This window comes from Crassostrea angulata, chromosome 3 (genome assembly GCF_025612915.1).
Source record: "Crassostrea angulata isolate pt1a10 chromosome 3, ASM2561291v2, whole genome shotgun sequence".
NCBI classification, from domain to species: domain Eukaryota; kingdom Metazoa; phylum Mollusca; class Bivalvia; order Ostreida; family Ostreidae; genus Magallana; species Magallana angulata.
Genome location: NC_069113.1, coordinates 26,131,916 through 26,150,988, shown reverse-complemented (window position 1 = coordinate 26,150,988; position 19,073 = coordinate 26,131,916). Strand labels below are relative to the sequence as shown.

At 31.6% G+C, this 19,073-nt stretch overlaps 1 protein-coding gene and 1 pseudogene across 1 annotated transcript in view; one reads left to right on the top strand and one right to left on the bottom strand.

Moving 5' to 3' along the window:
- LOC128175125 (proline-rich protein PRCC-like) overlaps positions 1–19,073 on the top strand; it is a 134,599-nt gene that overhangs the window by 64,087 nt on the left and 51,439 nt on the right. The gene's annotated exons all lie outside the window — the stretch shown is intronic.
- Positions 1–19,073, bottom strand: part of LOC128175124 (von Willebrand factor D and EGF domain-containing protein-like) — a 75,443-nt pseudogene that overhangs the window by 17,328 nt on the left and 39,042 nt on the right.

Here is a 19,073-nt window from a genome sequence, read left to right as displayed (position 1 = left end):
GTGAAAGTGTTATACAGTGCACTGTATAATCATGTATTTTAATAGATAAAAAGTAGTATTTTAATTTCGAGTACAATATTCCTGGAATCAATTAGCACTGAGAAAAAAATACAGTTAAACTTCGGTATCTCAAACACCGATATCTCAAATACCACGGATATCTCGAGGTAGGTCTGTGGTCCCGACCAATTTACCTATATAAGTGATTTTAAAAAAACGGTATGTCGAACCCGGAAATCTCGAATAAACCGCTTATTTCGAAGTAAATTTACGGCCCCAATCACCCAAAGACATGCGTTATCTTGAAATCAAGTCAATTAAGCGCCTAAATAATTTCACTCCGTCGGTGCAGTGTCGCTCTATTACGCCGATTTTCCGGTCTATTGAACATATCCTTTAGTATAGCACGTGATATTACTGAGGTTACCTGTGATTTTCACAGCCCCAAGCTGTTAAACCACTTTCTCTGTAATTACGCAAGCAAGATTATCGACGATGCTTATATAGTGACTTCCGATGATACGATAATTAAACATAGCTTGTGAAGATAGTTTCGTAAACACACTTAACACATCAAAGTGAAAAAAATAATCAAGAAATTATTAAAGTAAATACTTTTTGAGGTATTTTAATCTGTTCCAGAGAGTAAATTTTCAGTGCAGATCATATCTGATTATCAATCTACCGAAGGACCCAGTCTCAAGCCGGGGGATAGTTAGATTATCTGGCAATGGTGCCTAACTCAAAGTTCAGTTCAGACCATTAGAATAAAATTCCAGGCTATATCAGAAGTCAAGAAACGTATAAATAAAGTCGATCTCTAGCCTTTTTAAAGCGCTAAGCATAGCTGTAGCGCTTTTCTGTCATCAGATTTCTAAACTTACTTTCAGTTTCGTTTTCGCGTTTCCGATATACCGCCACCTACTGGCGTCAACAATTTTGACTAGAGATACAATCGTAACAGTTCGGCCATTTCCGTCACCGCAAATAGCGGTCTTCTATCGGTTAAGGAAAAGGGCGAGCGTTATCCGAATGACTTGAGATAGAAACAGAGGACTAGTCATTATATATGCTTATGTGGCGTTCAACACGGACGGGAACCAGGTTAAGTTATGAAAGAAATATATGGGGTTTATTTTTACTTTTGCAGGGGCGAGATATAGTTCTCTTAAAAAATAAAGCTATATCAGTAAAACAAAATTATTGTAACTAAAAATTTGCCTCATTTTAATGAAAGTATAAAGTATGAAAATTGACAATCTTCTGTACATAAAATTGTCACTGTTAAAGCTGTTTATAACATACTCATTTTTATGCGGAGGAATACATTATTTACTTTCCATCAGACGAGAAGATAATATTGTGGGCTGGACAAGTTGGCTGTAAACAACGAATTGTATTGAAGAAGGCGGAGAAGTGGGCAGTAGACCGAGAAAAGGTAAATACTACACGAATATACGACGTTATGGCGGAACATTTAAAAATCGTAAGATTGTACAATATCCACCGCGATCACTTTTGTCAACAACAGTACTCCATAGGCCTATGGGATTTGAACGTCATTTATTTAGATTTCTATATTATTTGTTAACGTTTAAGGAGCATGATAAAGATTTTGATCAAAATTTAGATTACTTCTCTTCAATTTTAAAAAGCTATATATGCATACTGTATAGTAAGACGAGTTGCGGAGTTATGTATCTTGGGTAAGCCGAATTACCAAAATGACAGTATTTACCGAAATGACGCCTAGAATTACCGGAATGACACTTCAATCTACAGAAATGACACCTAATCCTTATTTTAAAAAAATTTCATCACAAATATATTAAATTAATGTCTTAATCATTGTGAATAATTTGTATAGGCCTAATTGCAAGACGGAAAATGATTAGATAGTTGGAAAATTATGAGATGAGCATGCATGTAATTGAACTCTCTGATATATAAAAGCATGCGAGTAAAATTCATCATTAATTGTTATATGTATTGTTAATAAAAAAATTACTAATTTATATTTCGGTTATTCGATGTATAAATATAAATATGTATGAATAATTCTACAACTGCATGACACTCAAATTTTTGTTGATCATTGAAATGCATTACTTATATTAAAAGCATTGTAAACAATCAGATATAGAATTTGAGAAAAATCATGTCACATGGCCATGTCAGGCTGGTTTCTAAAATGATCGATCAGGAATACTGAAAACAATGACATGTCATATCGATAATTGTGACTGTTTTACAACTATGTTAGAGAATTTGAATTACAGTCAACATGTAACCAATCTGACGTACCCAAATAGACTTGTAATAAAATAGAGTCAAAAAATGACTTCAGTAATTAATATCATTATGCCTGCTTCCAAGAAAGAGAAGATTTTTATAATTTTGTCAATATAATTACAGTCAACCAGTCAAGTATAATTGTTTTTTTCTTTTTTCTTTATTATTTTTAGATAAGAATGCATGTAAACAGAAATTGTCTATCAAATGTTGATATAGGGAACTCTTCAAAATTCTACATTTAGATATTTAAATTTTTTTTTCAGAATGGCTCAGAAAAGCCTTTCGGAGCTAAAGGGTGCCAACAGCACCAGGCCAACCCCATACATCGAGAGTATTACTGTTAAGGTTGTTAAAAAGGGGCATGTTGCAAAATTTACAGATGCCAACGGGCAACAGGCAGAGTTACTCAACTTCAGTATCGCAGATCAATCGGGACCAATGTTGGCGACGCTAACGGACAAGTCCAAGCAACCCAAAATAGTTGAGGGAAAGACATTAATGATCAGGAACTTTATTCTGAAAGGAGGGAAAATAGCAATGTCCTCTAAGACCACCATTATGGGGAGACCCAATTTGGAAATCCCTCATTCGATCATTGAAAATGCAATTCAACTCATCTTGCCCCCTTCCCCAGAGAAGAAATTGGCTGAAGTTAAATATGAACCGCTGAGGAGCATTTTGTCAGTGAAAGGCCAGATAATCAAGGTAAAAAATTGCCTGTAAAATATTCTGTATTATTTTATTTTTGAAAAGCACTGGCACAGGAGAAATGAAGCAGTGATAGTCAAAGACTTGATACCAAATTTGTACATTGTCTTATTTTATTTGCCAATTTTTTGAAAACTGTTTTTAAAAGATGATTTGCTATATAATGTGTCTCTATATTGCAATCAAAGTTACAAATTTTAAGCATAATTTAAATGATAAATATTCAATTTATTAACATAGGCGTTGCAAAGTTAGACCTAACCATTAAGCACATAGCATCATAGAGGGTTCAGCGCCCCCCCCCCCCCCACTTTTTCTCGCAGCAAACATAATTGTTCCTTTCCTTGTTCCTAAATTTACCTTGAAATATTGAGAAGCTGGAGGCATAGGTATACTACACCCCCACCCCCTTCCCCCCGGATTGTTTTTGTTTTTTTGCTTGTCATGATTTCTGAGGATTAGTCTAGCCCCCCTACTTTCAATTTGCTTCCGATGCCACTGATTAAGGAAAGCTTAGCGCTTTTCAGTACTTTCAGTACTTTGATTTTTAAAGTATTGATTCACAAGATAATTTACGAACATATGATGTTTTATATTTTTATTTTAGATATAGATTAAAAAAAATTATAAAATATTTTAGTGTTTTATTATACACTTTGAATTACGATAACAGAAATGACTATATTGATGTGTGTTTACGCATGTATAGAAACATAATACGCATACGCATGTCTAGAAACATTATAGACCAACTTTCATCAACATCGATATCTCGAGCCTTTTGATATCTCGAAGTTTTTCCTCAGTCCTGCCAAGTTCGAGATACCGAAGTTTAAATGTATATTTAGATTTTGGCCTCCAAACACTGGTACTTATATAAGCATGATAATTTTTGCAATGTTATAAGTTGAAATTTTTTATAGGTTAAAATTGAATAAATCATCAAAACGCCGATTATAGAGCATAAACATACAGACCAATATAATAAAAACTTTAAAAAAAATGAATATTATTTTTTGATATTTACACTCAGAGTATACTGCATTACATGGTTATTTTTGCCCCGTTTAATGGTCGCCCTTCTACACTTGCAAACAGTCTCGCCCCATCTTGAATATGCCCATACACAGTTGTGTTTAATTGTGTTTATTATTACATTGCCCAAATTCGCCCAGACTTTAGGGCGATTATTTCTTTGTATGCAGTATTCCCCCTTATGTCTGCATTAGAATTCCGTGACGTTCAATCTTCTTTTTGATATGAACTTCTTAAAAAAAACCCGTAAAATCATATCTATCCTATCTGACAAAGAAGTGTTTTCCAGGCAAAGTTTCAGGTACTATATGTTTAGCTGCAGAAATGAACTAAATGATGTTTTATCTGTTTTTCGTATTCATGATGACGAAGAACGTATATAACGGTTTTAATGCAACGATTTACTTGTATAAGGTGTCACTTACCATCATCGGTACATATTCCATGGGTGCTACAGTTGTTGACGCAAGTAACAGACTTAAATATTTTGACGACAGGCTTTTCCTCATTTGAGTTTGTAATGTAAAACTTTTCATACATAGATATACGTGTTAGGCAGTAACTTTTGATAGCATCAACTGTTCCAGCAATCCAGTCTGTAGATGCCGAGTCCTATAATAAAAACCTTAACACATGTTAATTATGCTGTTTTGAAATTCACTCGGTTCAGAAAATGTTTTATTCAATAGTTTACATTAATATTTTTCCTGAGATTTCATTTTTTAAAGGACAATCGGACATTTTTAATGGATACCCGTATATCTAAGATACAAGACGAAATAGATTCGTTGATCATATTTCGGATATCAATGTGTTTTTCACACTCCAGTTTTACAGGGTCGTTGTTTATGTTCTCTTCACACAATTGTCTGGCAATGGATTCATTCCAACCTTTTCTCCATGTAGGAACCTGTAAAAAATATAAAATATTACGAATATTACGAATATTATGAAATATAAGATATAAGTCTATTTTAGATTGCTTTTTTGTGGTAATAGTTTCAAACTACATCCAGATTGTCGGATAAAAGTGTTGCATTTGCATAATAAAATTAATATATGAAATTTAAAAAAAAAATGGAATTGTTTATAAACATGATATCTGTGAACCAATGCTCACTAATTACCCCCGCTCTGATTACATGTAATAAGCAAAGTCTTCATTTAATAGGAAGTTGACGTCTGATAAGTTTTATCAAAGTACTGAAGAACTGACGGGAGTTGATTTTGTCGATGTTCATTTTTTTTAAAATCAATTATTTTGCATGACAAGTACATGTCTATATATAGTTTCTAATTTGAATTTCGCACAGTTTTAAAATATGAATTTTTGGACTTTGGACAAGAATGTCGAGAAAACCCCATATGAATCATGTTAAATATATTTAAAGATAAAATTAATTCAATCAAACTACGTATCAGTAATAGAAATATTTCTCAAAAATTGTTTGAATCCAAGCAATATTGAACTCTAGTCTCGTTCAACCAAACGCTCGGGTGACACCGTAATTTCCGACAAGGATTTACGGAGACAGTCTAGCGTCGAGTTGAACGAGACTATATTGAACTTTGGCGTAGGAATGCATACGACTAAAAAAAATATTTAAATTGTTCGTACCATTTAAAATCTGACTATTTTCAAGGTATTTATAAATAAGTTTCCCTGAAAAACAATGCTTTAGCATACATTACATCGAATTTATCAATTATTTTCAAGAACATAGTCTTGTCAGTAGCAATGATTTGTGCTGAGGTCCAAACACTGTTTCACTTTCGGTTTGTCTGAGTAACTGCATAGGAGAGTTGATTAAAATCAACTCCCAAAGACAGTCACACGATATGGTATGCCTAAACAAAAGAAGTGTGTTTAAACTTCAAGCAGCTGCAATTTATATTTGCTCAGAAATTGGACTAAAAATAAACAAGGTCGACATTTAACAAGAAGTTGACGTCTGATTTGTTGATAAATTGATCCCACTATTTGGAATACCTAAACAAATAGTGTGTTAAAATTTCAATCAGCTGCGAATGATATTTCCTAACAAATCTTTGACGAATATTTGTTACGGACAGACAGACAGCCACATAGACAGAAACACTAGAGAAACAGTACACCCCCTCTCTTCCTTCGGAGTGGGGGTATAAATATACATTAAATATTTATGACTGTTTACTTAATATACATCAAAAAATTAGACACGATCGCGTTAATAGTAATGAGTATATCTTCTGACCGATTATGGATAAAATGAGATATGGATCCAGACTGAGATAGTTTTCAAAAAATTTAAAAAGTAATGTTTTCATAATAAATGATTTAAACATTAATATGTTATTAGAAGAAGAACTATTCGAAAGAGCTCGATATATGCAAAACGCATACATCAAAGACTATTGGGTATGTATTGATATTGGCTTCTGACTTGAATTTGATTTTTTAACGTCTCAATATAGTTCTAAAAATATTTTTGTAATATTTCTAAATATATATCTCAAAAGCTATTTTGAATTTTAACATCTAAATATCATTTAATTATAGACGGTTGGGTTGCATTAATTATCTTTTCTTCAATAATGCTTAACAAATTATTCTCGATTTTTAAGAAAAATGATTATAAGATAAATGCTTCTTCATCAGTCCCTCTTAACAAATTACCAACTTGACAAGCTATGAAAATAATAGAATTTTAAAAAATGTTCTGCTTAAGGTATACGTTTTCTCCGAATGAAAAAAAAATTCCACTGATAGTAATGAAAAACCATCTATTGTGTGTTAAAGACTAATCACGTTAGTCCTATTTATCACTTTCAAAAAAGTAGGTCAATGACCTTCTTTTTGAGATATTGGCCATGGCCATTAAATACTTTTTGAAAATTTAAGAAAAGTCTTTGAAAACTTCACACTATGATTGAAATTTTCTTAATTGTGAAAATTGCTAAACTTTTTAAAAAATGAAATACAGTTTATACATGGCAGTGACACTAAACAGACACAAAACATTACGTTTTCATTCACAATTTTTATTAATATTCCAGTCCGAATTTCCTCTATCAGTTTTCAAATTCCTACCCTTTTTTGATTCATTTTTACAAAAAACTGAATAATGATAATACTTAAACATGTATAGCATTAAACAAGGTATATTGACCATACTCTGCAGGCATAAAAGTTATATGAGGTCAATGATCAAATTTTTGAGATATGGTGTCTTTTATCGTTTATAAGCATTTTTCAATTTTTTTGTAGTGCGTGCCATTCGAATACATATACCTAAACGAAAAAGTAAGATAAAACCAACAGAACATATGCAAAATTATGTTGACTAACAAATAAAATCTTAACTTTGAATATTACAGTACTACCAAAACTATTTCAGTGAAAAACAAAATCTGAGAATTTAGTCCGAATTTCCCATGTTTTGCTTAAAGTCCAACTTTGTTTGAGCCTAATTCCATAATATAGTAAAAATATCGAATGGTTTATCCATGATAATCCATTTCATAAATACTTTTAGTGTTTAGAACAAATTTTACTCATGGCATTGAACTTTATAACAATCCGAATTTAAGAACTCAAACCCTGAGTAAACAACGTCCTTAACTTTAATCATTTTATACCATCCCTGAAAAATAATGTATGTTATCGTTTAGACGGAGTTGTCTAAAATATTATCTATATTTACATGAAAGGAATCTGCTATATTTCAATACAAGAAGTAACGTCATCAACAAACATCAATTATCATCGATATTCTTGTCATAGGTAAGATCTAAAATTATATTTCGACCAAACCGCCGCTAGGAACACGTTTGCACAAAAAAAAAAAAACACGGTAAGATATCAAAAGATAATTTGAGGGAAAACGTTAGAGCACTTACAATCATTTTCGTGGATTGCAATGTTTTGTTTTTACAAAAGCCCGTTAAGCTCATACTTGTGGTAAACAAAAATAATTTTTCGGGCATAAACGCTAAACTTTAGACAATAAACGTTCACAAATCGATACAAAACTTAAAATAAAGATATTATTTTAAACAGGAACCCACTGTAAAGAATAAAATATGAAAACGGAAAAGAAATTAATTTGAAATTATTTGATTGTAATATCTTTTTTTTTTTTTAATTTTTTTTTCCATTTTTTATATCTATTTTGATATGTGAATTTCTTCACAATGAGAAGTTTTTCTACATGTTTCTACCTGATTTAAATTTTGAAAAAAAATATACATAATCAAAACAATTTAAAAGGTTTTTATAGTAAATTAAAAGGTAAACTATTGTTTTGCCGACTGTTGTGTTCAAGTAATCTTTTTTATTTAAAAAACACACATACAACGTTGGAAAGTGTTTGAAGCCTTGGATGATATAATAAAATAATATTTCTTACACATCTATGCAATAAATTTAGAGAGAGAATATTGAAAAGAACACACGGAAAATGGTGTAAAGAGTATGATATTTTTGGTGAATTGATAGAAATTACAAATACTTCATTTTAAATTGCACCTTCATGCAATGTGGATAAACAAAGTAGTATATGGTTTCTAATTTTAGATAAAGTTTTTTTTTTATATTTTGGGTACACTTGTTGATAAAACGACATCGTTCATGATGGAAAACTGTTTAAAAATATTAATAGCTTTAAACTTTTTATCTTTAATATACTGTCATAAAAATGCAATGTTAGTTTAATCGAATTATTAACCATAAAATTTGAGTTCATATTTTGCCAATTTTCATAAATCTCATTAGACATCGATGAAAACTCTCCGATGATTGGAGATGTGTTGTATAGAAACGCGTTTCGTATACAAAGTTCACAAATTGAACCACCACGACTAAAAACAAAAACAATACCCGCAACGTAATTTTTTTACAATCCTACCCTATCGTATCGTGTATCAATCCTATCGTACCGTGCGTTTATACTCTTCTATCGTGGTGCGTTAATCGTGTATACTGTTCTATCGTGCGTCAATCCTATCAGGTTTACCGTTCAATTTATTACAGTTTTTTCGTTCATCCTATCGTGTTTATCGTTTCGTGCCTTTTCATAAGCAAGTAAATTTATTTCAAAGTTGTAAGTCGTTCAGTGCGCCCTATAGGAAAATTTATCGAGCAAGAATTGTAAAGTCCTATCTAGCATTCTATCATGATACTAAATTCTTAATTTTTAAGATCAAAATTAACCAATATTTCATGTTAATCATATATGTAAGCATTGGAACTAAAAAATAATGTAAAATATCGAAGTTTTTAGGAACAGGGTAACATATTTACCTGTATATTGAATATTATTGAATACATTAAATCGTACGCGGAGTGTATACCTGCGTAAACATTTACTTGTATGCAATATAATTAGTTTTTTATGCATCAGATTTTACAGAATCAAAAGTATGTATGATATAATTTATATTCAATTAAAACCAGAGTTGTATTTTAATTGAACCTATTATTTTCCGTGTGATATTTGATTTCGGGTTCTCGGCAATCGGCTAGAGTGTGTTGTAATGAAAACACCGTTAACAAATCGTACACGGAATGTGTATCTCCTTAAATATTTATTTAATCTGCATGTAATATAATTAGTTTTTAATGAATCATTTTCTTATACAGAAAGAAATGTATATAGATTTTACATTTACTTTAAACAAGAGTTGGATTTTTATAATTGAACCCGCTATTTTCCGTGTGATTTGATCTCGGGCTGAAATGTTTGCGGCGATCGGCTTGGGTGTTTGGTATTGAAAACAATGTTAACAATACAGAAAATTTATTGATTATTTAAGCTTATAATTTAAGTTAAAAAATTTAACTGGTCATTTTTATACATTCTATAAATGATGCAACGATGAATAACAATTCGGCAATTGTTACTTAACAGAAATTCCACTGGAATTTTTTTTCGTACGTGTTCTTTCTCAAATTCTGCCATTATCAGTTTATTCGTGAAAATCATTTAAAGCAATTATACGTTTATCATGAACATCTTATATCCTTTCCTATCGTGTATAAATCCTATCCTATCGTGCGTGTATACTGTTCTATAGTGCGTTAATCCTATGCTACCGTGCGTCTATGCTGTTCTATCGTGCGTAAATCCTATCCTATCGTTAATCTTGTAAAAAATTACGTTGCGGGTACTGTTAGTCTTTCATTGGTTATTACCTTTGGAATATATGTTGAATTATACAAAGGGTCCAATAACAGCGGAACAAAATCAATGACGTCATCTGAATCTTTTGTGCTTCTGCGAACACGTTTGCTTTTCTCACTTAATCCATCCTCAGATAAAGCTCGCCTTCTTCTTCCGGTATTTCCTACACGATCACATGTAGTGAGAAAAGATGCTGTGGTCTGATGTTGGGAGCATTCAACGATAGTTTTAGTGATGTTACAAACTGCTAAATGATCTTGCAAAATATTGCCATCAGATGCTTCTGTTGCACAAGAACAATATTTTTGCCTATCGTGAGCTGTATTTTCAAGTACTGGATTAGCGGAAAAAAGGCTGCTTGCTGTTGAAAGATCAACCCTAAAAAAGGTATTAAATGTTATGTGCAATATGATTTATTTTTTATTGCAAATCAGTATAATGCCTAGATCTTCATTTTACTAATAAAGATAAGAAAAAACCTTAACGATCACCCGAATACAATACATATACCTACGTCTGTACATATGTACATAGAGGTGTCAGAGAGAGAGAGAGAGAGAGAGAGAGAGAGAGAGAGAGAGAGAGAGAGAGAGGGAGAGAGAGAGAGAGAAAGAGAGAGAGAGAAAAGGAGAGAGAGAGATAGAGAGAGAGATAGAGCTAGTTCAATTCAGTTCAAATATCCTTATCGGCAATTTAATACAGAAAAACAATGTTAATTAAAGACGTTTCCCCTACATCCTAAAACCAACCAGTATCTCTTCCAAAGGGTCATAAATGTAAATATAAAGTAGGTTTGCACATTTAACAAAAAAAAATTATACGGTTGCCCAATAGTTGAACAGTTTTTAAAGATTAGGTGCATTTTAAAAAAGTTACCAATAAATTTCATTATCTGAAACACTAAATAAATAATTTCACAATTCAAAATAATTGATGAACAAAAAGTTTTCAAATTCACATCACAAACTTTCTTACGTTTAATGATACATATGCAGGCTCATTAAGCCACAAGTTGTCTTAGATTGTCATAGAAAAATTCACACAATTAAGAGGGGAGGAAAGTCAAAAACATAATTTATTTATTTTAAAAAGTCGTGTAAATTATCACATGTGGTCATGCTGTTTTAAAAATAAAATACGTAACTAGACACGATCTCGTTGCGAGCAACGAGTGGGTCTTCCGTCCGATTTTTGAATAAATTAGATTAAATTTACACTTCAAAGATAAAATCGTAGATCTAAGCGAAAAATAGTAAAAAAAAACATTTGCGGCAATCGGGGCTTGAACCCGGGTCACCTGGGCCATGTCCACGACTCTATCGACTGAGCTTCTCAGACTCCCGCTTCAGAACTTTGACGCTTAATTTCTTGAGAATGCCTGAATTACCTGAAAGCATCTTGTTGCGAGCAACAAGTGGGTCTTTCGTTTGATTTTGAATTGATAGGATTCAATTAAACTGTTGACATTTGGAACGATTTACTATCATATTTACTTCCTTTTAAACTAATTTTTCAACCTACACTGCGAAAAATCGAAAAATTAGAATCACTTCCGGTGACGACCGGAAGTGACGGACGACCTGCTCATATTAAAATTTGATAAGTTTAAAACATATTCTAATGGGGAAAAAATTGTAGATTATTTGATTTAAAATATTTTTAAAACACAATTTTCCAAAAATGCTGTTTGGGCGGACTGGAAGTGACGGACGATCGTAGTTTTACCTGATTGGCCCCAGAAATTCAAAAATCTATCATTCCTGAAACTTTCAATTTTCTATCTTTAATCGTTTTTGCGAAAAAGGGAGGACAAAATTACTTTTTACAAAAAGAAAAACGAATATAACGGCCGACCGGAAGTGACGTCATCAACAAAAATGTACATGATAAAAGACCTTGATATTTTGTATTATTCGTTAAATTTTCATAAAAATCCATTGTAGCATATTTGAGATAAATGTTAAGAAAAAAAAGAAAAATAATAGTGAAAAATACAGAAAAAGAAACCTAACAAAAACAATAGGGTCTTCCGTTTCCAATGGAAGACCCTAATTAAGCTTTAATGAACGTTTGAAGTTGGAGAAATCGTATTTACTGGAGGCTGACATGATGTAGAACTCTTTTGTATTAAAAACCCAAAAAAATTAATTATTTTGAGGTCACACCATCTATTCCGGTTTGGTTTACATATACAAATGAATGTACACAGTGCTCTGAATATAATTAACGCTGGTTTATACCTTTCTGTTACTCAAATAATCGACTAAACAAACTTGATAATGTTTTTGTTCACACGTCAATCTAAAGAATATGTATGCATAAATATATGCATTTTCATTAGTAAATTACAGCTGTTAATCTGCTATCATTCAAAGTTGAAAACGACCTCGATTAAATTTTTTATTCCAAGTCAAGTTCTTCGCTAACTGAATAAATGTTATAATTGTAATCGGGATGTTTAAAATTCATTCTTTAAAGTCGGAATTACCATGTCGAAATAACGACGGCAGACATTTTCTATGATACTTGGCATCTGTTGACAATTTCCACATTTACGCGGAGATTTCTTCGACACTAACCTCCGATTTTAGATTTCAACGAACATGCTCCAATTGACGTTAGTTTGTAGTTTGCAAAGGTAAAAGAACGGTCTCAAATCAATATTTTTTCAAATTTTCCAGAACTTGTCATTTAGAGCGAATATCATGATTAACTAATACTGAGGATTTGTTGATAAGACAAACCGGAATAGATGGTGTGACGTCATAGATTAAAGTTCAATGGCAGCCCCCATGGCGGCGGGAAATTAAAATAAGCGATCGATTTTCTTGATTTATTCATTGTTCCGGGGTTTTTAATGAAAATAAATACGATTAACAATTATAGTAGATGATAATTAATTGATTTATTTTACAACATATTTTTAGTTTCCTTCCCCTTTAAAAGCTTACATATGTTATATCAAACGAAGCTATATTAATCACCCATATTAAATATTTATTTAAAAATTATATATATATATATATATATATATATATATATATATATATATATATATATATATATATATATATATATATATATATATCCCAGAAAACGCTTTTTCAAAATAAGATAATTAAAAAACCTACAACGTTATTTGTGAGTCAAAATCATTTGAGGTAAACGTCTAAAAAAAGATGAGAATTTTCTTTCAAAGATCATTTCAAGAACTTTTCATAGAGTTTATTATACCAGCAAAGCAATACGGCAGTAAATTTTTATAGTTACTAAGGTTCTGTTAGTATAAGGTCAGATTGTTTCATATCGATAGGGACAACAATTTATAACAAGTTTAAAAAAAAAAATAATAAAAAAATAAATAAATTCGAATTGCTTCAGCCTTCGCAAAGAAAAATCCATCTAGAGTTTTATCTTTATCATACAGCATCGAGTATTTATTATTTTAACAGTTTCGTTTTGCTATAGTAAAAGGAAATTAAAATTGAAGATTTGATAACAGAATTTTTTTAATCTGTAGCTTTATACAGAAATATTAACTATTCCATTGCAAAATATCAATGTTTTTAACATCCAATATTTTCATCCAATCTAAGACTAAACATACATGATTGTATTATCCTAATAAGGCTTTATGCATTATAAGGATTTTAATAACACAAAATATCGATAGAATATCAATAAAGTTGCATGTATATAGCTCGAAGGCAATTGTATTTCACAATGAAATCGTCATAAAACAAACTCTTTCGCATATCGAAAGCATTTGTCTCTTTTAAATCGTCATGAAACAAACTCTTACGCATATCGAAAGCATTTGCCTCTTGTACTCAGTGTTGATACATCTGATATTGTACTTTGGTCTGGTATCAATTTTGTATTACGTCACAAGTATGACGCAGCTACGATGGAAGACCTAATCGTTGCTTGCAACGAGCTCATCTCTAGTTTTATAAATTATTTTTGTTCGTTTGTGTGGACGAATAAGAACATAAGTTCGCTTACAACACTCGCTTTTATTGTACAACAGTTGCATATCGACTAAAGATGTATCGATTTTATGCGTTTGCATCGCACAATGGTCGCTTTAGATCGTGCGCATTTCGTTCGAATACATTTTTGAATGCGATTATAAATGCGATTATTTATGTAACAGTTTACAATGTAAATCAAAATATTTGCTCGCACAAATATTTTGTCGCTTCTGCTCGTGCGTCAATTGTGAAAGAGACTTTACCCACCCATCTTCTTTAATGTTATATACTAGTATTAATTCTACGATAATTACTAAGAAACGTAAAAAATCCATTAAATAGAATCAAACATAATATTACGAGTCAATACATGAAGATAACTAAAGGTTCGTCATTAACGTTTATAAATAGGGTCTGGAATAGAGTGTAAAACAAGAAAACAGTTTACGAAAGCGTGAAATGAAAGACAGCAAACCAATGGCTTTTCTGAACCGAACAAAAATGTTTGAAACGAAAATGACTGACTAAGATATGGACAAAACTGTGTACATCACACACACACATCCACTTACACCAATCCACCCACACACACAGCTTTCAAAAAAATCTGCGTTGCAAAGAATGTGAATCTAAAATCTCTTACTTCCACGTGTTGATGATGTCATCAATGTCAGCCCTTTTGTCACTTTTAGGTGTTCTCCCATCGGGAGCTACAAAGTCGTCGGAAGCATTCCTATTTGGATTGCCACATATTCCTTCCACATTGTCAATATCAAAAACCGAAGGTATTATATGAAGATGTTGAATCCAGGTGTCACGTACTTTGTATTTAACTCTTGTTCCAGAAGGCAGGGAAATCTGTTAATGTATCATAATATCACGTATGTAAGTACTAGCTTATACATGTAATTTACCTCATTTTAAGAAATAAAGAATTACATTAAAAAACTTGCATGTAGAATAGAGCAGTGGGTGCATTAGCCCTTTGAACATAATACAAACCCAAATCATCTACTAGTACATGTATACAGGTATTGTTCAAAATTAACAAGTTTTCACAATATGAACCTGTGTCATTCAGTTAACTGAATAATAACCGAAAAGGTGACTGAATGGCAGAGAATCATCCTGCGTTTAAATTTCTAAACAACTTTCATAAACACGACTGAATGTTTAAGGTTTCAGCTGCGAATTTGTAAACACTTATACAAATTCAAATTTCTGGACTTATCATGGTTTTCTTATTAGTGAAAGACTCCAAAGTCCAATGGTCATCAAAAATTTCGATGGTCATGCTAAAGTCCGATGATCTGTGCCCAAGTCCCATGGTATGTTATCAATAGTAAGCCACGGTTCGATGGTGACAAAATAAAGACCTCTCTGTCGTCACGTCATGACACGTCTTAGGTAACGAAGTCTAAGTAATTCAAAAAAACCAAGTTGGAAGCAGCAGGATGTCCAGATAATCGATGGATACGTTTTGACAAAGTGAAGAAAACTAGGGATAAAAACAACCCAACCCCGAAGCAGTGTTTGGCCGTTTAAGGCGAGGTGTGTTACAACGCACTTTGAAAAATTATGCACTTTGAAAAAAATTCAGAGTGCGTTAATTTAGGGACCATGTCAACTCACTTTGCACTTTAAAAAAAATTGTTCAGGATTTGGTCGAAATAACTTATACTTTTATATAATTGTTTTAAATTTTTTTAAAGCTCAATAGGAGATATTAAAAAAAGAACCCAAATGCATTCTCAGCTAACTTCATAAACTTTTTCTCGATTAGAATTTTTTTCTTTACTAGGAAGCTGATGTAATTTGACAATTAATACATAAAGAACAACTCGGGAGATTTTAATCATTCAAATATAACATAAACTGCTTCACTCAGCAATCAATTGTCCTTTCTTATGTATGCAGCAAATTTATTTCTTATCTGATACATTTGTCTATGCCAGAAACGAAAATGATTTATATATATTAATATTTACACCCTTATATAACACTGTTTGCGCAATCCGCTGTTATTCCTGCATAACATCATTATGGGTCAAGAGGTCAAAGTAGCGCATGAATAATCTAGGTCACTACTTTTTCTATGTAATCAAACTAAACTTATGCTGAAACACACCGTGACACCTACTAATTATCTTAATGATAACAAAAATTTAGGCATGAATTTAATAAAAAACGTATCTGGTTTTTTTTTTTATACAAAGTGTTCTTCATTCAATTTCTTACTAAATGTAACATTAATTGCGGGAGAAATGATTCACGTATTATAGATAACTTTAGGCCTGTGAACAGAATAATGTTTATGAATCAATATCGTAACGAGGCGTTCTTGAAAATTACAATCGCAATTTGTAAAAGGGGTTAAAATAAGTTCAAATTCATTTCTGACTCGTATAATAAGCCTCGATCAAAACCGCAAACGCAGTATCACAGACCTTTCGTGTTTAGTCTATTCACGGTCAATTTAAATCCTTGTGTTTCCCTGTCCGTTTTCTTCCGTTTAAGAAGAATTTGAAACTGCTTTCCTCTATTACAATAATGTCGAAGGAAAATCATTATGTAATTCTGCGATAGAGTTTCCCCTGAAAATGCCTAAGTAGACTCTAACTCAACTTTCATTCGCTTTGTTTTCAAATTTCCAACCGCTCGGCGACTTCAACTGAAGTTGTAATATTCCACCAAGCTTCGATCGTTTTTTTTTCAGTTATACGCGTGAATTTTCTTTTCTGTTTCACTTTATTATAATAAAAAAGTGTTGTCGTGTCAAAAGAAGTGTCATATTTATTTATCATGATGATCAAATACTTGCAACATTGTTGTACTATTTTTTGTTACGTCATCTTAATCGAAGCGGCTTTCTAGGTCATCACAAAAAAGAAAGTATGGAGCAATGTTATTGTCTTAATTTGCAACAAATGTAAATATAAGAAATAAGGTATTATTTTTGGCTTTATGGGATTTGATCACGTGACCAACCCGTATTTATATCCCGATAGACATCCAAAAATGATGCCTTGTTTCTTAAATAATGGAGATCAACGTACACCTGTTTAACATCTTTCAACTGGATTCAACTGTATGTGCTTATAAACAAAAATGATGCGAAAAAAGTATACATTAGTAATGTTTATCAAAAACGATATGACCTTTTAGAACATCAGTGCGAGAAAAAAATGTTTATTTTAAAGTTTATAACAATTCATTGTTTGGCAAGCAACTTTTTCTTTTATGATAAAGGTGTTTATTTGACTAGAATTTGAAAATAGGGTTTAAGTTAAAACCCTTACAGATTCTTTAACATACATTGTACCATTGGAGAAGTTAGTGCATGGTCAGCTCGTTTTTTTCAATACATGTATCACTGTACTTAATTTACAACATTTTTTTTCTTTTTCTGTTCTTTTACGTTTACTCCAAGTTGATGAATATCATGTTTTGGAAGAAAATGTTAGAAATAGGGGACATTCTTCCTGTAACCAATGAAATGATGTACTGGTAATTGACCTGTATCTTTAGTTAAATCCAACCTCATCCCCTTTCTAAGATACGGAAAAGTCACCAAGTTACCAAATCATCATACTATCAACAAATTAGAAATTTTAAGTCCAGACTTAGTAATTTATACATATTATTTCAAAGTGCGATAAGTGTCTCGATAAGAAAAAAATGTTGATGTACCTTTATAACGCACTTTGATTTTTTTTTTTTAAAGAGCATAAACTTGGTCCCAAATTTAACGCACTTTGGAAAAATTTTCGAAGTGTGTTGCCAGAAGGTAAAAAATGACTCTAATATATATTCAGAGAATTTGGGGTAGGGGGTGTTTGATTAAAATAGTTATCATCACTAGCTAGGTTGTTATTCTTTATATTAATTCACTTTGAATGTATTTAATTCTATACTATGCCTATTATAGTTCACAGTTACGCATACAGACGGGCCATACGCATATTTGAGCTTTTTTAAGTCCATTTAGAACAAGTGGACCTTCGCGTATCACACCATTGAACTTTGGCACAGTTCATCGGACTGTGGCGTGACCGGAGTCCTACAATTAGTCATCAGTAGCCATTTTCACAAAAAATCTTAAGGTTTTGCGTAAGATTTCAACTTAAGAATATCTTACGAGAAATCTTAAGTGCTTTTCACGAACGCATTCGTAACAGGTTTCACTTAAGAATTTACTTACGAGTTATCCTTTCCCTAGCAACGATTTCAATTCACTTAATAATTCTTATAAAACAGGAGAACCATATAAATTAACCAACATTCTCATAAAAAAGATGCTAAACTAAAATTATATACCACTTACATCGAGTGAAATCAGTGTGGTGTAGTAGAAATCCAAATATGACGTCACAATCACAATGTGTGTTTAGTGTGACGTAGGAAAATCTTACGAGAAAAATTTGCCGTAAAAATATTTGGAGAATTTATTTGTGTATTTTTTCAACAATAACTACTATATAATGCAAAATAATGGTATAATGCGGCTTAAAACATTAAATTTAGCTGTTTTTCTTGTCTATTTTACATAATAAGATTATTATTTACAGTTTTGAAATGCTTACGAGAGGGTATGTGCTATCGTAAAGTTACGACAAATTTTACACGTAAGAATCTCATAAGATGTTTTGTGAAAATGAATAAAAACTTTAAAAGTTTTCACTTACGATAAAAATTAATCGGAAGTTTTTTTGTGAAAAGGGCTACCGGTTCTTACGCTGATGAATAAATCTAATCTTAACTTCACAATTTTAAAGGTAAAAATAAGCAGGGTAATTTTTTCTCCTAAATGGAATCATAAATCTTATCTACACTTCTTTTTATGAAGATAATCATGGTTATTTCATTGCATAAGGTTCTCCAAAGAAATAAAAATAAATCA